The sequence below is a fragment of the Diabrotica undecimpunctata genome, chromosome 7 (assembly GCF_040954645.1).
Source record: "Diabrotica undecimpunctata isolate CICGRU chromosome 7, icDiaUnde3, whole genome shotgun sequence".
In the NCBI taxonomy this organism is placed as follows: Eukaryota; Metazoa; Arthropoda; class Insecta; order Coleoptera; family Chrysomelidae; genus Diabrotica; species Diabrotica undecimpunctata.
The window spans coordinates 142,598,986-142,621,816 of record NC_092809.1 but is presented as its reverse complement, the minus strand read 5'-3'; the positions used below and the strand labels follow the sequence as shown (position 1 = coordinate 142,621,816).

Sequence of the window (22,831 nt, the reverse complement as noted above, 5' to 3'; positions counted from 1 at the left end):
TGTTCCTGCGATACTAAATCTCACCAAAATATGATCCATCTTATATTCTTTTTAATTTTTAAAGTTTCACCATCTAATTTTGCTCTTTATTGTTTTAGGTGACGGATATTACTGACAATGTTCCATCTTGCCATGCACCTTTGAGCCCAGATCTAGCTAACAATCAACTTCGTCAGAAAAAAATGATACCGACGTATATCTCCAGAAAAGGTTGTTATTGGGACTTCAGAGATTTAAATTTGTTAATTTCGTGAAGTCGAAATTTTCTCAATATTTAAGTACTTTTTTAATTATCGAGGTAAGTACCCTAGATAAATTATCATAAGTATTGAAAGTTGTAGGAAGTATTTTCGTCTCAGTTTTTTGTCAAAATATAATGGTTCTAACTTACAGAAGAAAATTCTAAAAATCACCTACTTTTCACTTAAATTGTTAATAAATAAAAATATGCGAAAAAAAAATTGGATGAATTTGCATAAATTTTGTTATGTTATAAGGTTTGTTCCAACACGCCACTTTTGTACAGTTTTAAAACGGTCACGAAACTGTTTGGTATCGAATTTATGCGCATGCTTCGACTTTGCACCGTTCGCTTACGATGCGAAGAGGAAACGTGTTGGATGGAACGGATTTTGACACTGACTTAAGGACTGGTTATTTGTTTGAATTCTGTCCATTTGTTTACTACAGGTTAAAAAACAACAATTGGTTATTTGTTTGCTTGTCACTTGTCTCTCTTTCTGTATTTTAACCAGTAAACAAGTTATTTTTTAAAAGGAAAAAGACAGTTAAGATTTGATTTCACGTATAGTGCGTCTGTGTATCCGCTTATACGTATTTCGCCCTAAAAGGGCTCTTTTTAGAGTATGAGAAGGAAATTGATGAAATTTTTGTACATAAAAATGTATATCAACACCAAACACACCTGTCAAAAGACTTAGACAAGAGAATCTAAATTAGAAAAAAAAATAGAATTCACAGAGTGAGTTATTATAATGAACGATTAAAAAGAAAAAAACAAATCAAAATAAGAAATTAATGATCTAATTGAAAGAAGAAACAATATAATTTAAGCAAACAATAATCTAATTGAAGAAAAAAATAATATTTTAAATTAGACAAACAAGTTCCATTTTCACTGCTGTAAATTTTTATGCAATAAATACAGTATAAAAAGTAGTGCTGAAACACTTAACCTCACTTGACGGTTTCGATAGATTCGAAACCATACATTAAACGATCACTGAGTTGGAACGCCAAAGTTGGAACGTTGGTACGATGAACCGTCAATTTTCAACTGGAACGCATTTTATCTATTGTGCAGAAGCGTTACCGTACATTATACGGTTTCTAGACGAGTTGGAACAAACCTATGTATAACCTAAAATAATTATAGTAGTTAGATAGTAGTTACAGCGACTGTTTTGATAACGTTTCATTTCCCTGGTTTATATTGTTTTTTGTCGCTATTAGTACAAAACTAACGATTCTGCACGTTATGAATAAATGTCTATACAGACAAATTAGACCTACACTCAGTAACAAAAAGTAAAAACTTATATAGGGGACGACTATTTTGAGGAATCTAAAAAATGCAATAATTCCATAAAATTACACCGATGCCTTCATAAAAAAACATTTCTTTTGACGTAAACTTTGATTTGAAAAAAGTTCCAATTAGAAACCTAATACAAAATGATTTAAGGGTATTAAATTTTATTTGACTGGGCTGTATTTATTATCACTACTAGATCAGGGAACAGGCAACTAACGATTTTCTCGTGACACTCGTTGGTACAGGTACCTAACTGTTTTTGATAACTTTTCTTCTTCTTCTTTTGGTGTCTATTCTCTGTGGCTGTTGGTCATCACGTTGGTCCATACAACTTTGTTGACAGCTGCTCTAAATAGATGTATGGTAGTCATTCCTGCTTACTGTCTGATGTTCTTCAACCACGATGTCTTGTAAAATTAGTTGAATTAGTTGATACTTCCCATTGCGCATCACATGCCCTAAGTATGTCATCTTTCTGATTTTCACGATACGCATAATTTCCAGATCTTTATTTATATGTTGGATCACGGTATTGTTTGTAACATGATGGATATAGGAAATTCTGGTCTCCGTCAAGGTCCAGGCTTCGACTCCATATAAAAGGATAGAAAATACATAACATCTCAAGACTCGTGTTCTTATATCAATGTTCAGGTGCATATTACATAAAATCTTCCTGAGGCGATTGAAGATAGCTCTGGCCTTTTCTATACGACATCTTATTTCCTGGGAGTGGTCCCATTCCTTATTTAGGCTGCATCCAAGGTATGTAATTTTGTCGATTATTTTCAAGGGTTCATTATTAGCTGTGAATTGGTGCTGTATTACGTCGTTTTTACTTACTACAAGAATTTTGGTCTTCCTACAGTTTATTTCATGCCGTATCTGTCACAGGCTTCCACTACACGGTCTATTAATGTTTGCAGATCCTCCGCATTTTACAGTTGCCCTTTGCTGTAAGTATAAATTTTTAATTAATTTAATACTAGATTCTTTCAGTATCTGAAATAATTTTTGATGTTGCACCTTGTCAAATGCTTTTTCAAAGTCTATAAAGCATGCGTAGACTTCGCAATTTATGTCTCGAGCTCTTTGTATCAATACTTGTATGGAAAATAGGGACTCTCGCGTTCCCAGTCCGCTTCTAAACCCAAACTGAACACTGCTAATGTTTTCTTCAAGTTTTCTATATATGCGAGAGTTAATAACAGAAAGAAGGATTTTGAGTGCATGACTGATTAAGCTTATAATTCTGTAATCAGAGCATCTGGTGGCATTTGCCTTTTTTGGAGAGGGATGAAGGTGGAAACTAGCCAATCTTTAGGAAATTCTGCAGTTTCATAGATTTTGTTCAGTAAACTCGTTAGGAGTTTGTGTTGGTTGTTTTTAAATAGTTTCAATATTTCAGCTTGTATGTTATCAGGTCCAGGTGCTTTGTCAGTTTTTAGTCTTTTTATTGCATGTGTTACTTCACGGAGCGCTATTTCTGGTCCTGAACATCCAGAAACACTGACTTCTATCTCTTGCTCTTCCTTGAATAATTCTTCCATGTATTGCCTCCATCTCTCAAGTATTTTTTCATTTTCGTAGAGCAAATTGTTGTGCTCCTCTAGTATTAAGTTATGACTTCGTGATCTGTTTTCTCCCGTTAAGTTTTTGATTTTTTATGTAGGTTAAAAGTGTCATGCTTGTGTTATATTTATTCTATTTCTATGCATTGATCTTGTAGCCATGATTCTTTTGCTTCTTTAATCTTTTTCTTAATGATTTTGTGTATTTCTTTGTACCTTTCATCATTCTTATTTCTGTGTTTACTTCGTTCTTCCATTAGCTCTAATATTTCTTGTCTAATATTTTTGATTTTATTCCACATCTCATCCACACTTATGTTTTCTTGATTAATATCTGAGATTACCATGTTGTTTATTTTGTTGTTGATCTCCTCTTTGACTTCTTCTCTTGTGGTTTCATCTTTCAACTTCTGGATGTCCGGACGGTTTTGTGCTTTTCTTTTATGGACTATTTTCATGTGGAGTTTGAAACGTCCTAATAAAAGATAATGGTATTGTTACGATAATTATCCTGGCCTAAAATAACCGTATTATATTATGACTAATGCTGTTCTGTTTTAGAATATACGAGACCTTTCGAATAGCTGGCATAAACTCCAAGTAATAAAAAAAACTGGTTCCATTCGAATCTTCCGGAATTAGGCCTGTCCATTCGAGGCGAAACCAGGTCAATTGAGGTCAAAATCCATGGGATTCTAGAGCAGCTGTTTTCGTATAAATATGAGGGAACTTTTATTTTGAAAACAGTTAGTTAATTCTCAAGACCCCGCGCTCGCGAATTTGTAACGTACGGATATATAAATTATTGTCAGATAAGTTAATATAAATAAAGAAATAAATTAAATCCGTAAGTGTTATAAATATTGAACCTTTTAATAAATTCACAACAAATGGTGTCAGAGTGAGATCGAACATAAATTAGACTTATAATAATAATACAAGTGAATATAAAATAAATTGTGAAAATGGCTACGATTTATGAGCTGACAGTGACTAATTTAAGAAGACATCTTGAAGACAGAGAATTAGCTTCTACCGGAAAAAAGGCTGAGTTAGTCCAACGACTAAAGAACGCTTTGCTAGAAGAAGGACTAGATCCAGAGACTTATATATTTGAAGATGCTGTCCTCTCGTCGATTTCGAAAGTTTCCGGCGACATCGCATCATTAGAGAACAAAGTTTCCGACGATATTTCGAAAGTGTCTTCTGATGTAGCCAAAGTTTCCGGCGACATCGCATCATTGGAGAACAAAGTATCCGGCGACATCGCTTCTTTAGAAAGCAAAGTTTCTAACGAGATTTCTTCTCTGGAAAGCAAAGTTTCTGCTAACATCTCTAAAGTCACTTCTGAAATATCTGCTCTTGACGATAGAGTGTCTTCGCTAAAAAACCAAGTTGCTGCCGATAAGTTGGCCTTCGAAGAAAAGATTAAAGAGATGGAAAGGAAGATGGAAGAAACAGGGACAGCAGAGAGAGGTAACAATCCGATTACAGTGGAGATAAAAGAAGACGAGACGAAATTTAAGTTGGAGACACGGCCGAAATTTGAAGGAAGTGGAGGTTCTATTCATGTTAAAGTCCCAACTTTCGACGGAAAATCATCATGGAACAACTACATGAAACAGTTCGAATCAGCCGCAAGAGCAAATGGATGGTCTGAAAAAGAAAAGGCTGTAAACCTGACTATCGCTCTTCGAGGAGATGCCTTAGATGTGCTTCAGACCATAGCCGTAGAGGAGACCGATGATTTCGAACAACTGAAGAAGAGGTTAAATATGCGATATGGCCACGAACATTTGGAGCATGTATATCAGTCACAGCTTAAAAATCGTAGACAGAAGAAAGATGAGGCTCTTCAAGAATATGAGGTAGATATTGCCAGATTAGTACGATATGCTTATCCAACAGCTCCCGAAGACATGATGGAAAAATTGGCCGTTCAAACGTTTATTGATGGTCTTCGTGATCATGAAATGCAGAGAACACTACGATTAGCTCGTCACAAGACGCTGGTTGATGTCCTATCCGCCGCCCTCGAATACGAGTCAGCTACGCAGGCCTCTGGCGGGTACAGTAAAGTTAGGACTGTAAAAGAGGAAGGAGATGAAGATAAACTTGACCAGCTCGTTAATATGATGAAAAGCATGACATACAAGAAAACGAAGACCATCAGATGCTGGAATTGTGGCGAAATAGGACACGTACGAAGCTCCTGTAAGCACCCTAGGTACGACGCAAATCAAGAAACTCACCATCAGGAAAACTAGAACGGGTCAGCCTTAGGGGGGCAGCTTCGACCCAAAACTTTTCCAAAGACCCTCTCATACTAATAGCTTCTTTGAAATGTCGTGAAGATAGTGTATATGTAGATGGAGACATAAATGGTAAAAAGCATACGTTGTTGGTGGATACCGGAGCGACCAGAACCATTATACGCCCGACAGTTATAAACAGCCGAAAGAAACTGTTACCAACGAGGTTACGACTTCGGACCGCTACAGGTGAAAATGCCAACATTCATGGAGAAATCCAGGTACAATTGGGAATTGGGGCAGAAAAGTTTGTCCATACTGTTATAGTTGCTGACATCGAAGAGGATGTTATATTAGGAATGGACGTAATGAATATGCATGGATTCCAATTGGATTTTAAGAATAAGGTAATCAAAGTTGGCAACGAGGAGGTATTTCTCCATCCACATAATGACAACACTGTGCAAGCAGCCATTACAGAAGATACAGTCGTACCTGCGAGAAGCGAAACGATCATAGTAGCGCGACTACAGGGAATTGTAGACGAAGGGAGACCTGTTATGATGGAGCCTTGGAACCACGACGATGAGGTTGGCCGTGGAATCATAATTGGAAAGGAATTGGTGACTTCGGCTAAAGAAATTCCTGTGAGACTTATCAATGTCAACGACTACCCAGTGACCATAAAGAAAGAGACAAAAGTAGGAACTTGTGTACCTGTGACATCCATAATTCGTCAGGCGACAACATCTGATAATTCCAACGACAAATTCGACCAAATGGTTGCAGTTGCAGGACAGTCTCTAAATCAGATGGAGAAAAGGAAATTAAGGGAATTTCTTCGGCAGTATCGTGATATTTTCGTACCGAAAGGAGGAAAGACGGGAAGAACTACCGTTGTTAAGCATAAAATTGATACTGGTAATGCTAAGCCAATTCGTCAAACAGCTCGACGATTACCACAGGCGAAGAGAGAGGAAGCTGAAACGATTGTTCAGGAAATGAAGAAAGACGGGGTGATAGAACCTTCTACGAGTCCATGGGTCTCTCCGGTGGTCCTGGTTAAGAAGAAAGACGGAACGACGAGGTTCTGTGTGGATTACCGTTTGCTGAACAACGTTACCAAGAAAGATAGTTATCCTCTGCCTCGGATCGATGACACATTGGACACATTGGCTGGAAGTAAATTGTTTTCTACTTTAGATTTGAAGTCTGGATACTGGCAGGTAGAAATGGACCCAGTCGATAAAGAAAAGACAGCCTTCACCACAGGATCTGGATTGTGGCAATTCAACGTTATGCCATTTGGACTTTGTAATGCTCCTGCGACATTTGAGAGGCTTATGGAAAATGTGTTGAGAGGGTTATCTTGGAAAACATGCCTGGTTTATTTAGATGACATAATCGTCTTGGGGGAGACATTCGAAGATCATTTGAGGAATTTAGAAAACGTTTTTAATCGACTTAAAGCTGCCCAATTGATGCTAAACCCCAAGAAGTGCCAGCTATTTCAAGATAAAGTCAATTATCTGGGTCATATAGTCAGTAAAGAAGGAGTGGCCGTGGATAAGGGAAAAATCGATTCCATTAAGGAATGGCCAAAACCAACTGACAAACATCAAGTGAGAAGTTTTCTTGGACTATGTACTTACTACCGGAGGTTTATTAAGAAGTTTGCAGATATCGCTAAGCCATTAACGCGACTTACAGAGGAATCAAGAGAATACCGCTGGGATATAGACTGCCAAAATGCCTTTGAAACGTTGAAAAAGCATTTAATAACAGCACCAATTTTGGGGTATCCACTGCCAGAAGGAGAGTTCATCTTAGATACGGATGCAAGTAATGTGGGAATTGGAGGAGTGCTGTCTCAGATTCAAGGAGGACAGGAACGAGTCCTCGGATATTTTAGTAAAGTTCTTTCAAAACCAGAACGGAATTATTGCGTCACGAGAAGAGAACTTCTGGCAGTAGTGAAATCAGTAGAGCACTTCTATCAATATCTCTATGGCAGAAAGTTTCTAATCCGAACCGACCATGCCGCCCTTAAGTGGTTGATGCAGTTTAAGAATCCAGAGGGTCAGATAGCCAGGTGGATCGAACGACTCCAAGAATACGATTTTAAGATTGAGCACCGGGCCGGAGTTAGCCACAGAAACGCTGATTCTCTTTCCAGAAGGCCATGCCCAGCAGAGTGTTCCCACTGCAACAAAACGGAATCCAAGGAAGCAGCTGTGCTAAGAACGACGATTGTCAACGACGACTGGACGCCTACTAAGATAAGGGAAGAACAAGAGAGAGATCCAGTTATACAGAAAATCCGAAAATGGAAAGAGGAAAGCCGTCGACCACCTTGGCAGGAAATATCAAACCTATGCTCAGTAGTTAAGACGTATTGGGCCCAGTGGGACTCATTTATCATCGAAGATGGCTTGCTTAAACGAGTCCTGGAAAATGATGACGGTTCAGAGAAGAGAAGACAGTTGGTGATCCCAAAGAGCAGAATAGCCGAAGTACTTCGTCAGTTACACGACAGTCCATCGGGAGGGCATTTTGGTGTAAGGAAAACCCTTCAGCGAATTCGGGAACGGTTTTATTGGATGAACAGTTCCGACGACGTAAAAGACTGGTGTAAGAAATGTACTATTTGTGCTACGAGTAACGGGCCTCACCGAAAAAGGAGAGCTCCTATGAGACAATATAATGTTGGAAGCCCGTTTGAAAGAATAGCTTTGGACATCGCTGGGCCATTTCCAGAAAGTGAAAATGGAGGCAAGTACATGTTGGTAGTAATGGATTACTTTACTAAGTGGGTCGAGATTTACGCACTTCCCGACCAGAAGGCCGCCACCGTTGCAGATAAGTTGATCCAAGAATATATCAGCCGATTTGGAGTGCCTTTGGAGATACATAGTGACCAAGGCAGGAACTTCGAAAGCGATCTATTCCAAGGAATATGTGATAGACTAGGCATGAAGAAAACAAGAACTACAGCATATCATCCGCAATCTGATGGTATGGTAGAGCGGATGAATAGGACAGTCGGCAAGTATTTGACAAAGATGGTGTCCGATCATCAGCGAGACTGGGACCAATATCTTCCGTTCTTCACAATGGCCTACAGATCTGCTGTGAACGAATCAACAGGCCAGACACCAGCCAAAGTCCTATTCGGACGCGAAATGCGACTACCTTGTGATCTCGAGTTTGGATGTCGACCTGGAGAAGATGTAGCAGGTGAAGATTATGTGATCGAATTACGAAGAAGAATGGACGATGTACATGAGTTGGTCCGTTCCCACCTTCAGATCGCTAGCGACCGAATGAAGAAACGGTACGATACACAAGCCGAAAAGGGTTGCTTTAAGAAGAACGACAAAGTATGGCTCTATAATCCCAAGAAGCGAAAAGGTTGTGCTCCCAAATTGCAGCAGTTTTGGGAAGGCCCATACCTAATTATGGAGAAGATCAACGATGTCATCTACCGAATAAGCAAGATTCCGAGGGGAAAGCCGATGATAGTACACCATAACCGGTTGGCGTCTTTCGAAGGTGACCACGACGTAGATGAAGAAGTGGAAGTAAACCAAGTCCACGATGTGTCTGACCTCACGTTTGAGGAATTCATGGGTGCCTATGGAGGTACCGGTAAAGCGAGACATGGTGTTACCACTGAAGAAAAGCAAGATCTACTCGCGCTCCCCGATGACTACTCGCTGGCCCTTACCATCCCGGCCAGTATCAAAGACGCACCAGGGTTGGCATCCGTCTTTCGAAGGAAGTTTGGTCGAGTTGCAGAACTTCAATGCCAGGTGCCAGCTCCCGGTAAGACCTTGAAACTCCAAGATGCATCACGTTACCTTTTCTACCTGGTAACAAAAGACACTGCCCGTGACCAACCTACCTACCGAGATGTGTGGGAAGCCTTACTTCAATTGAGAGAGCACGTACTAGAGTCCGACGTGCAAAAGTTAGCCATGCCAAAGTTGGAGTGCCGCCAATTAGATTGGAGGGTCATCCGAAGTATGGTGGAGGAGATCTTTAAAGACACCGAAGTCCAGGTGTTAGTCTGTTGCAATCCGCATAGTTACTGGTGCGGAGAGAAAACCGTCCCTTGTCATTTTTATACAACTGGAAGTTGTAAAAGAGGGTCCAGTTGCCGATACCAGCATACAGTTCCGGTTCCAGTCCCGACAAGGTTCCAGGAGGAACCATCTTTTAAGAGGGGGGCAATGTTACGATAATTATCCTGGCCTAAAATAACCGTATTATATTATGACTAATGCTGTTCTGTTTTAGAATATACGAGACCTTTCGAATAGCTGGCATAAACTCCAAGTAATAAAAAAAACTGGTTCCATTCGAATCTTCCGGAATTAGGCCTGTCCATTCGAGGCGAAACCAGGTCAATTGAGGTCAAAATCCATGGGATTCTAGAGCAGCTGTTTTCGTATAAATATGAGGGAACTTTTATTTTGAAAACAGTTAGTTAATTCTCAAGACCCCGCGCTCGCGAATTTGTAACGTACGGATATATAAATTATTGTCAGATAAGTTAATATAAATAAAGAAATAAATTAAATCCGTAAGTGTTATAAATATTGAACCTTTTAATAAATTCACAACAGTATGATGGAACATCTGCTCCCAGATATGTTTTGCGGGTTTTACGGAATTCTGAAATCGTGTGTTGATGATGATGTAGTCAATTTGGTTTCTAATCTTTTTTTTAAGACAGCTGGAGATTTCCAGGTGTAGATTTTGATAACTTTGGTCATAGCAATATGTCATAAACAAAATATGCAAAAAATTAAACGTCATTTTTTACTTATAAACAATATATAAATAAAGCAATATCGCTATTATTTTATTTATTTTTTGTGAAACTTATTTTTAAAAGATATTATTAAACTATAAACATAAATATTAAGTTAAGTACCCATCATTTCATACACTTTTCTAGTAATAATAATAACAGAAAAGTAAAATTTTTCAAAATCGTTATTTATTTTAAATTGTTTAAACAAATTACTCAGTTAAATAAACAATTTAAAAATTATCTAATTGAATTTTTATAATTTATGCAACAAGGTACCCCAAATTTAAACAACAAATTAATATTTGTTGATTAGAATCGGAGATATTGCGACTTTTATAAAATTGAATTTGTGAATTTAGTTTTTGAAATAGTAAAACTGAGAAAAAAAAGGGCTAATTCGGGTACTAAAGGTCAGTCGCAGAACATTGTATTTTTTTTAAATTCGTCTAAAAATGCCAACGTTTCGAATTAAAAAAATTAACTTCTTACATACAGATTGTCTGAATTATTTTAGATATTTATAAGTTTAAAATCACAGTAGTTTTGTAAACCTATTTTACAATATTTAACATATATTTCTTAATCGTTAAATGATTTAATTTGATAAAATAAGCCTTTCTCTTCAAGTTGTTGCTTTCAGAATTTATGTAAACCTAGTAGTTTACGTATAATACCGTTGTAGATAAAAGCTTTCTGGGATAAACAATTTCAATTTTGCCATACTCGTAACTGTTATGTGAAACTTCTTGAAATTTTTTTAGGTAAATACATGTGATATTTTCCCTATTATCACGAAATTACAGTTTTTTGTACATTTTTTACAGAAAAGTTATTAATAATTTTTAAAAACTCGACTTTTGAAACTATTTTTGCAATAATTAGGCAACAAATTACCAAAAATAACTTTAAAAACTCTCATTTTAACGGTTGCCTTTTCAGTAAAATTGTGTCACTTTTCCATATAATTTACCGATCTTTACCTTCAGTATTTAAAAGCAAATAGCGTCCTTACAATGTTTATGTATTATTTATTAGTAATAAATGACGTTTAATCTTTTGCATATTTTGTTGAATACATATTGCTATCCCAAATTTATCACGAGTAGTTGTTAGATACCTGTATCAAAGAGTGTCACAAAAGAGGTTTTTTATTTGATAATTTCTCTGATCTATATTTGCATTGCATTGCAAGGAAGCGAAGGAACGCTGGCTGAAGGAGAAATGCGATGAAATCGAAGAGTGCGACAGAAGATATGACTACCACAACATGCACAAAAAGATCAAAGAATTAACAACTAAAAAGAAAACCAATAATCCCCACCCGACACTAATAGACGCAGACGGTAACCTTATATCAGACGACTTGAAGCTCATTGACACATGGAAAGATTACGTAGAACGACTTTTTAACGATAAACGCAGAGCGACAGTGGACCAAGATGACGACATGACTGGACCCGAAATATTAAGGTCTGAAGTGGAAAAAGCCATTTCATCGCTAAAAAATGACAAAACACCAGGTCCCGACAACATACAGAGCGAGATCATAAAACTCCTATGCGAAACGGATGACCACTTCCTCGATTTTCTGACAGGCCTTTTTAACACCTTTTACGACAAAGGGGAGATTCCGGAGGAATGGCTTCGATCGACCTTTGTAGCCATACCTAAAACCCCAAGTGCAAAACACTGTGATCAACACCGCTTAATAAGCTTGATAAATCACATTACCAAAGTTTTCACCAAAATCATACACAATAGAATATATAACAAATGCGAAGCAAATATATCGGAGTCACAGTTCGGATTCCGAAGCGCATTGGGCACAAGAGAGGCGATCTTCAGTCTGCAAGTTTTAATTCAAAGATGCAGAGACATGCACAAGGACGTCCACTTGTGTTTCATCGACTTCTCCAAGGCGTTTGACAAGGTCAAACATGATAAACTCATGGAAATGCTCAGGAAGATGCATATTGATGGCAAGGATCTGCGCATAATAACCAGTCTCTATTGGAACCAAAGTGCTGAGATAAAGATGGGCAACTTACACAGTGGGAAGATAGATATTAAAAAGGGTGTACGACAGGGATGCGTCCTCTCGCCGCTCCTGTTCAATATATACTCTGAACAAATCTTCAGAGAAGCACTGGGAGAAGTTTCGGAGGGTATCAAAGTAAACGGAGAGGTAATCAATAATATTAGATATGCTGAAGACACAGTTATTATCGCAAATGACTGCAACGAGCTTCAAAGACTCATGCAAAGCATACACACAGCAAGTCAAGAATATGGTTTAGAACTCAATACAACCAAAACTAAATGCATGCTCATCAGCAGAACACAACAACCTCCGATGCAATTGACATTAAACAACCGAAAAATAGAACAAGTGGAGACATACACATACCTTGGAACCACAGTCAACACAAAATGGGACCAGCAACAGAAATAAGATCACGAATTGAAAAAGCGCGAAACGCGTTCAACAATATGAAAAAGTGGTTCACAAGCAAAATCTCAATGGAACTAAAATTAAGACTGGTCAAGTGTTATGTCTTCCCGGTCTTGTTCTATGGAGCAGAGGCATGGACCACAACGGAAGCCACCCTGAAGAAACTAGAATCCTTTGAGCTGTGGATATATCTCCGTATTCTTCGGATATCCTGGACAGACCACATCACTAACGTAGAAGTAATGCAGAGAATAGGCAAAAGCAAAGAAATAATCTTCACCGTAAAGAAACGGAAGCTTGAGTACTTCGGACATGTCATGAGGCATACTAAGTACCGGCTGCTACAGTTAATAGTCCAAGGAAGAATCGACAGTAGGAGGGGACCGGGAAGAAGACGACACTCATGGATGCATAACCTGCGACAATTGTTCGGACTAACATCGACCGAACTGTTCAGAGGTGCCGTAAACAAAGTCAAAATAGCCTTGTTAATAGCCAACGTCCGAAACGGATAGGGCAAAGGAAGAAGAAGATATTTGCATTAAGTATTTGCAGTATAAAATTTTTCAGGTGTTAAATATTGGGGCCAAAATTGATGTCAATTCTGAAACCACTGCTCTGATACATCAAAATTTGTAACAAATGCGGTATCAGCATCCAAAAATACATAACTTTCTGTTGTCATGTATTTCCATATGCGTTTGCTATATATCAAACGTTTGAACCACTCTGTAACGAGTAATCTCAAACAACTTATTTCTAATTTAGTACCAAGTATCGACAGATTGGATTTTAAACAAAAAAACCCAAAATTTACGATTTCATGGTTACGCCGTCGTAGTGTAAATTGTTTATCCAAAATATTAATCAAAAGATTGTGTCGAAATCACAAAATATGGATTTTTCTTATCGCGACTGGAAACAAGATTTTGGAGCCTTGTAATACCATTTTTATTTCGAGGTGTTTATTGAAAATAAACTGGTACAATGATTGTTGCTTCCTTTATTTAATAAAAAGTGATGTTTGTGTTAACTAGACCATTTAATTGTAAATACATTAGATTAGATATGTACAAGGTGTTTTTTTTTTTGGTTATAAAATACACATCTAAATGCACTTACACTATAATCAAAGAAGATGTTGGACTTGTTTAACGACTTTAGCTCACTCAGGTATAGAATTGTTTTTATCTTAATAATCGTAAAATGTACACTTAGGATGAGATAAATGCTAATATTTCAGGATTGGTATTATTTGTAAAAAGTATTATTTTTATAGAATATTATAACCGGAAGCGGGAAGTGGTGATCTATAGATTTGTTTTTGTTGAAATACTTCTTTTTCTTTTAGCTGGTGACAACTTATGCCCGCTGAGAGGCATCGGGGATAACTTTTCTTAACTCTTAATCCATTTTCTTCATTATTTCCAGTCCCTGGTCAATTATTTCATTGCTCTCATGGTTTTTCGTATTTTTGTGGGTATTTCGAGTATTTTTTAGGAAAATGTTATCCTTAGGCCTCCCTTCTTTCTGTTTTTTGTTCTTTTTGCTTCGTATATGTTTTTGAACAGTCTACAATCTTTTGTTCTGCAAATGTGTCTATCCGCTAGCTTTCCTCCATAGTATTTCTGTTCAGTTCTTATTTCCTCATTTCTAATTCAATCGATCAATCAATAATGCCTTTTTATTTTTCATTTAAATAAACATAATACAATATTCTCTTTTAGAAGCTGTTTGATTTGAAATTTAAATATCTGTTGGTGTGTGTTGGTTTTCTATACACCTGAGTCTCATATCCAGTATCGTTCTTAGAGATTAAAACATCCAGGAAACGTAGTGTGTTTTTATATTCCTTTTCCATGGTAAATGTTATTGTCTCTTCTTTATCGTTTATATCATTTAGGAATGTGTCCAACAACTCTGATCCATGAGGCCATATTGAGAATACATCATCTACATATCTCCACCATACTGTGGGTTTTAAATTTTGTTTAGAAATAATATTTGTTTTAAAATCTTCCATAAGTTGTTTATTAAGGTAAACTAAATGCACAACCAAATAGTTACCATGTCGGGATAGTATTATGAGGTTTTTTTCCTGGTTTTTCCCTCATAATTTAGTATTGAATCACTAACAGGAGAATTTTACTGTCATCATGGCATGTATTTGTTTTTTAAAGACGAATTACATGCTATGATCTTTTCTGATGGATATTCTTAAGTTAAAGTTGATTTCATGTAATCGAATAAACTATCTTATAAGTAAAGTCGTCCCAGGAGCGCAACTCAACAATATTGGCAATATCTTCTTGAAATGTGTAATGTATGTCTGAATTGTCAATATAAATGAGTCAGATAAAATTAAATTATTAGAAGAATTTTTCATTAAGTAACAAAAAAACAAAAATTTGTTTAATTTACTAATGTTTGCATTTTGAGAACGATTTGCGAAGTGGAAATTGAATATAAAAAGTCAATAAACGTACTTTAACCTTTAATTGTGGCTTATTCCCATTTAAATAGTAATTTCCAATTTTAATATCTTCATTCTATTGAACTAACACCATACTAATTGATTTAGTAATTAAATAGACTCACTAACTCATACCTATACGGCCATGCCTCCCTACAATAACCTGCTAACTCAGCCTGTCCCTGTCTCATCAGAGTAACTACTTCCACTCTACTAAGTTGATTTCTACCCAATTACTTAAACTTAATCTGTCTTAATACCGAACATATTCCCAAAAAATGTATTACAACTTTCTTTTCCTTTGTGTTGCACATTGAGCAAAACCTTCGTTCATTATTTCTGCCAGGTCGATCATTTAAATATTGAACTTTAATCTTTTTCAGTTCCCGCAGTTCTTTGTAGTGTCCACAAAAATTTTATGGACACTAATACTAATTTTTTGGCAACCTATCATCAAATATCCTAGAATTTTTTCAATATATTTGTTATGTAAATTCATTGCATATATACCTGTCTCCAAATCTAACATAAAGTTAGGACAATACCTTGAACAAGAAAACTTTTTTTTATATAAAATCTTCTGATTATTTCCACCTCATTGCACTCAAAAAGACCCCATACTTGAAACCCTTTAAGTCGAAATTGATCTTATGATCGACTCATACATAGCTATGCTTTGTGCCCTCCAAATTAAATTTGGCAGGACCCTGGTCTACCTGGCCTTTTGGCATACGACCGTTAGCGCCTCCACTGCCCCTACGAGTCCGACACCAAAATGAAGGTGTCGCGATGAATACGCATCGCGGGGCTCCACCTCCCCCGTAGTACCTGTGTTGCGATTACCTCAGCTATCAGTTATCCCCTCCCATGGGCGGACAGGTGACACAGGCAGAGGAATTTCCACCTCCCACGTAGACAGGTCGTCGCCGAGGATCTCTCTTCTACTACTCTTAAATCTCCAGGCGGGTACGTGCCGAGACACCGAAACCACGATTGGTGGTGTAAGGCCAAAAGAGGTGTGTACGGGTCCAGCTCGTTCAACCTCGCCTGGTTCTCTTGGAATGAGAGTAGAGTGGTCCCCGAGAGTCTAGTCTCGGATACTAGGAATGTAGACCGGTGACCGTGACACCTAAACGCCTCGAGTGCGTTTCTACAAACCCGACACCTTAAGCGACGGCTCTCCACCTCTCAATTCCTACCCATTAGTCGCCTCTTACGATAGGCAGGGCCTTCTGACCTCGGCCGTATTCTTATCTCCGCGAGCCGAACGGAGGATTACAAACTTAAATGGGAGTCAATCTGCACAATCATTACATATGTAATGCTATGTGTAAGAGAAAGCAGAAAGAGAAACAGAATTAGGTATATAGGTATATGGTGCATCGTTTTCTGTATATAAACATTTGACCTGTAATAGGAGTCTAGTAAATAAAGGATGGAATCAATAATTTGATGAAAATGTCTATTTTTATTTTCATATATATATGAAAGGAGTTGAATGCAAAAAAAATTTTTTACACATACTCTGTAGTAAAATTCATTGTTTATTTTGTTATTAATATAAAAATACAATACGCTGCAACATTCAATATAATAATACAATACAAATTAAAATGCAATATTCATAAGTATTTAAAAATGACAATATACATAACTTACTTACGCATATGTTTAATTTACCATGATAATAATATTAGTAAAATAAAAATATTGTTTCGTGATACTGTCATTTGTAAATGAGGAAGATGGCAGAAACAATAGAGAAGTTGTCGACGACGGCGAGATGAGATCTGAACCAATCAGTATTGAAGGAATCCGGTCTCGCCACCGGAGACGCCCTCGTGTATAGAACGCGTGTATAGAAGTATAACTTCTACCGGCCACACCCATTTTTTTCTAAGGGTTTCATACCTGTACATAGCAACGTCAATCCTCGATAGTTATTACATTCTCTCCTATTTCCTTCTTTATATATGTGTACTATTAGTGACACTTTCCAATCTTCCGATACCTATATCCTCATTTTTCCGTATTTTATTTATTATTTTTAATATTTGTTCTCCTTTTTTCGCATGTCTTTTATTATTTCTGCTGTTATTCTATTCACTCCAGGGGCTTTTTCATACTTTAACGTTTTTATTGCTTTCTTTAGTTCTTCCTCGTTCATTGAGTTTTCTGTGTTATCTTCTCTATTCTTTCATTCTTATAGTTATTTAAATTTTGGTTTGTTTTATCTCTCAGATATTGTTTTTACGTCTTTTTCTCCATTTTTACTTGCTTTTTTTATTTCTTCAGACCACGACGCTCTTTTTTGAGGAGTCTTTTTTACTTGTTCCACATACTTCTTTACCTGCATCCAATAATAGATCCTTATAGCTGTTCCATAGGTTGTCAATATGTTTTTTACCTTCTACTTCTTTTATTGCTCTTTGTTTATAAGTTTTTTGTTTACTTTTTTTTTCAAATATTTTTCTCATTCCTTCATTTCGTACTTTATATAATTTTATCGTCTACGTTTTAATGGATTTCTTTTTTTCTTTACCAGGTTTTTCCTTCTTTTTCATTTCCTGTCATATCTTAGTTACTCCCATGTAATGGTGGCTGCCCATTTTGGGTTCTCTTTGTACTTTTGTATTCATAACTTTTCTTTTATCAGTTCTTTCTACTAGTGCATAGTCAATTATATATTTATTTCGGCTTTTGACTTTTCTAGTATACATACAAATTACTTTGTGTTTAAACAATGTATTAGATTATTGTTACGTTATTATTATTGTTACGTTAAGACGTAAGTAAGAAGTTGAGATAAGAACTGTCTATATAAGAAATATCTATTCGATCATCAAGAAATATAAAAAAAGAGAATAATAAAATAACACAGAGCAAAACAGAAACAATGAATAAACAGAATGCGTAAAAATGGACTAGTTAAACAAATACTAACGAGAAGAACAGTAATATTAAACCTGAACCATATAAACTTCAATTTCCTTTTTATAAATCTCGTATAAAAAAATTCAATTACCAATTAACAACGTACTAATTGTCGATTGTCTGTACTGCCGGTTAATTGATTCGAGGCCACAACCGTACCGTAACACAGAGAGAAAAATGGTGCATCTGAGTAGCATCTGCTTTATTTCGCATTTAACGCGTGTCTAAAGTTTATCTTACATGGTGCATCTCTTTGATAGCGTGCTGCAGCCCATCCATTTTGTAACAATAATTATACACAACACCAGCCTGATTAGACCAGTCCGTCAAAATATCAAAACAAACAGGCTGGCGTGTCTTCTTTAAAGATATTTTTTGTTTTATTATTCCAGTAAAGTACTAAGTATGTTACTTAGGTAAAGTAGTCGACAAACGGTAGTGAGTTTGTTTTATCTACAGTATTATATCTGTGGTAGTATAGTCTATTTCAGCATTCTTGACCTGTTTACATCAAATCATTCGAAATCTTCTAAATCCTAGAGAAGTGCTATGAATTGATTGTTAAAATTCATCAACTCTATAGTTTTTTGCATTGCGTACGAAAGTAAAGTTCGTGACGTGCGATAGAGTAGTAGTAATCTAAAGATGAAAGTCCGTGGGCATTTTACGGTCCCGTTTCTCAGTAAATATCGGCTTTGAACAATGCGTACTATCTTCCATTTTATTCAATTTAGCCCTATAATACATTGTAAAAGATACCAACATAAACTTACGAGCCACAATAGTAAACGAAAGCGTACAACTACCTCGAGGTAAATTTTGATATCACTGAATATATGTCAATAAACAGCAGGCGAGAATATGACACCAAAATTACCTTAAACGTTACTTCATGATTTTTTTATTTTTTATAAAAAAATCTATGATTACAAACTTAACTTTAAGATTACGGTAATAATATAAAAAAAATCCTACTTGGTTAGTTTTTTGTATTTTTTTTTGTGTGTGTCATTTATGGCTCACTATGCATTAAAACAAGATTCAATAAAAAAATGACGTTTATTAATTTCTAATGATAATAATTATTCAGTGTGAAACTTGTAAAAACAATTTTTATTTTTGTTTAAACAAAGAAAAATATTACACTTCTTGCATTCTATGCTTTTTGAACCACAGGGATATTTGCATCTTTGCCTTTCACTACACCATAATGGAAATGGCCATATCCATCTGATGTATCCGTACATCTTCTATTGGAATATCAGTTGCTGGACCCCTTCTTTTCTTGTTTTGTAAATTTTCCATAGCTCCACGCGGACGACGCCTTTTTGTAGTAAAACCAACTTTATAAGCCTTGCATAAACACTCTGCTACTGCCATTTTGAAATCAGCCAGAGCTAAATTATTATGGTCATTGTCACTTATTCTCCAAAGAATCATTCTCATTTTCTGTTTTGTCAACAAAACTGTTTGTCCTTTGTACTGTTAATGTAAAATTTTATGTTTATAACATTCTCAAAGATTGTTGGATAGGCCAAATTTGACGAAATGCCCCTGAAGATGCTCTAAGGAGCGAAAGTACTTGGGCAAAATTTAATTAATAAACTGTGCTCGAAATCTGCCTTTCATTTGATCAAAGATAATTAAAGCAATTGAAAAACTGAAAGCTCAAATCGCCTGGAGCAGATGGTATTTCTTCCAAGTTGATACAATTTATTTGGAGACATGTGATTCAACTGTTTAGAAAATAATTAAAATCTGCCATTCTTGCAATCTGAAGAGAAGATTTTGCATATTGACATATATTCAGAAAACCTTTTGGACTGGTCTAAAGCTACTTAAACACTGGTTAATTAAAAACAGTCTATTATTCTTATCGTTATTATTAACGAGTCTCGTCGGGCATCGAATATATGGAGCAAGGTTGGATAATGATGGGTGGATCGGTGGAAAAGGCATTCCAGACATATTAACACCGCCGGTTTTGGTTGCTTTTATTAAATATTGTAATCAGGTGTTGCAAAATGGTCATGTTTGTGCAAGGAAGTAATTATCTGCGCCTGCCTGAGTTTATAAATAGTTTGTGAACGTGTGAAGTATTATAATATCATTGATCGAATCATTTATATTTGCTAATTGTGTATCATAATTGTAATTCGAATTAATAGAAATCCGCGATTACACAAAAAATCAAAGTATGTGGTATTTAATATAAAAACAAACAAATAAACAATAATTAATATACACTGCGTGTCAGAGAAAACGGGCCATCCACAAAATTTAGGAAATTTTATATTTTTTTATATATTTCTTCATTTTCTTTTAATTTGTTTTATGTTAATTAAATTAAATGAATCACCACGTGTACTGAGAAGCTAGACCGAGCTTGTAAACGAAATAGAAAAACAGAAGAGAGAATAAACAAAATCGCAAAAGCTATTAAACCATTAAATTTTCAGAAGTCATTATTTACGAAGTAACGAAGCTTCGCGAAACTAATTTGAGAACTGTGTGAACTATTGTAGTGTTTTAAAGAGCTTCTGAGATATCTTAGTGTTACACTGGCCTCCCTACAGTCTTTCTTAATAACAATAAAAAAATATTAAAAGTCTGTTCAGATGTTACATCCCGGGAAAATTGGGCAAGACAAAGGGATGTGGAAAGACAATTAAATGTTCGTCGTTTAACTATGCAGAACACTTACCACGATTTCTTGAGACTGGATCTCATCAACGGCCACCCGGTACGGGTGCCAAAAGGAAGATAACAATCAGAGAAGGTCACGTTAATACTATTGCTGTATTGCAAGACCGGGCGCAATCTACTAGAATGCTCCAAAGCTATATTCAGCAAGTCCAAGGACCAGTCATCAGCGTTTCTACTGTGTAAGGTTAAGAGAACAGCTTTTGATAGCTTGCAATTCAGCAACGTCGAACAAGTGGACAAATATGCATATCTGGGAACAATGATTAACTCCACAAATGATTACAATCAGGGGATCAAAATAAGAATAGAAAAGGCTAGAGCAAATTTCAACAAAATGAGAAGAGTGCTATGTACCAGGGATTTAAAACTGGAACTAAGAGTTAGGTTGGCGAGGTGCTATGTTTTTTCGACTTTATTTTATGGAGTGAAATCTTGGACCTTGAATGCGACATCAATGAAAAAACTGGAATCATTCGAGCTGTGGGTGTACAGAAGAATTCTGAAAATATCATGGATAGAACACGTCACAAACAAAGAGGTTCTGGGAAGGATGAACAAAGAAATGGAAATTTTAAATACAATAAAAACAAGAAAATTAGAATATCTCGGACATATTACACGTGGAGAGAAATACACCTTGCTCCAACTGATTATGCAGGGAAAGATCCAAGGAAAGAGAAGCATAGGGAGGCGTAGAATGTCATGGCTGCGCAACCTGAGAGAGCGGTACGGATGTACATCAAATGAACTTTTCAGAGCAGCCGTCTCAAAAGTCCGAATAGCTATGATGATTGCCGACCTCCGCCGCATAGATGGCACTTGAAGAAGAAGAATCCAGCAACGGGCCACTATTTACTGCTGCTAACAAAAGACGCAGACTTGCATTTGACCGTGAATACGTGAATTGGATAGTAGACGACTGAAAAAAAGTATTGTAACAATAAAACACTGAAAACTTTGTTTTCAAAACTTCCACAAAATTTATTTTAAATTCTTATCACTACAGCTGTTTCGGCTGATTGCCTTTCTCAAGTGATCTGTTTTTGGCATGGGTTTACACTTTATAGTCTCTAATGAAATAGGTTGAGGAGGGGAGAACTGTTTGTCTCAAGCTGGTCATTCAGAATTATATCTGTGTTTCTTAATTTGTTGATTTCCATAGATTCTAACAAAGATAGCTTAAGGCCTTTATTTTGAATGTGTAGAATTTTAAATTCGTCATTAAAAGAATGATTATGATCTAGAAGGTGAAGTGCGTATGTAGAATCTGTTTTTCTATTATTGAAAGCCCTTTTATGTTCTGCTATTCGTTTATTAAAATTTCTACCTGTTTGACCAATGTAAGTTTTTGGGCAGTCGCCACATTTAAGTTTGTACACACCACTGTGTAAGTGTTTTTTATGTTGGCTCTTGTTGTTTTTAATATATTTGCCTAGGTTGTTATTTGTTCTGAAAGCTGGTGTTATTCCTTTCTTTTTTATGTGTTTGGCTATTTTTGTTGATATTTTGCCTGTATATGTAATCGAGCAGAAGGTACTGGGTTTTTTCTCTGGTGGTGGAAATACTAAGTTCAGGGCTTTCTTGTGTAGTTTTTGATTTAACATTTTATTAATTGTTTGTTCGTTGTATCCATTGTTTACTGCTATTTGCTTAATGATATTTAATTCTGTCTCAAAATTGTATTTTGACATAGGAATTGCTGTTAATCTATGTAACATACTATGATAGGCTGCCAGTTTATGTTGTGTGGGATGGGATGATGAATTGTGAATAGTCGTGTCAGTATGGGTAGGTTTATGAAATATGGAGAAGTCATGTTTGTTGAAGTCATGTCATGTCACGTATGGTGAAGTCATGTCATGTCAACAACCTAGGCAAATATATTAAAAACAACAAGAGCCAACATAAAAAACACTTACACAGTGGTGTGTACAAACTTAAATGTGGCGACTGTCCAAAAACTTACATTGGTCAAACAGGTAGAAATTTTAATAAACGAATAGCAGAACATAAAAGGGCTTTCAAGAATAGAAAAACAGATTCTACATACGCACTTCACCTTCTAGATC

At 36.2% G+C, this 22,831-nt stretch overlaps 1 protein-coding gene across 3 annotated transcripts in view; it reads left to right on the top strand.

Annotated features, from left to right (window-relative positions):
- AdamTS-A (ADAM metallopeptidase with thrombospondin type 1 motif A) overlaps positions 1–22,831 on the top strand; it is a 545,690-nt gene that overhangs the window by 93,505 nt on the left and 429,354 nt on the right. For all 3 annotated transcript variants that reach the window (XM_072538404.1, XM_072538402.1, XM_072538403.1), the window contains exon 2: positions 99–298. The gene's annotated coding sequence lies outside the window, so the exon portion shown is untranslated. The remainder of the gene's footprint in view (positions 1–98; positions 299–22,831) is intronic.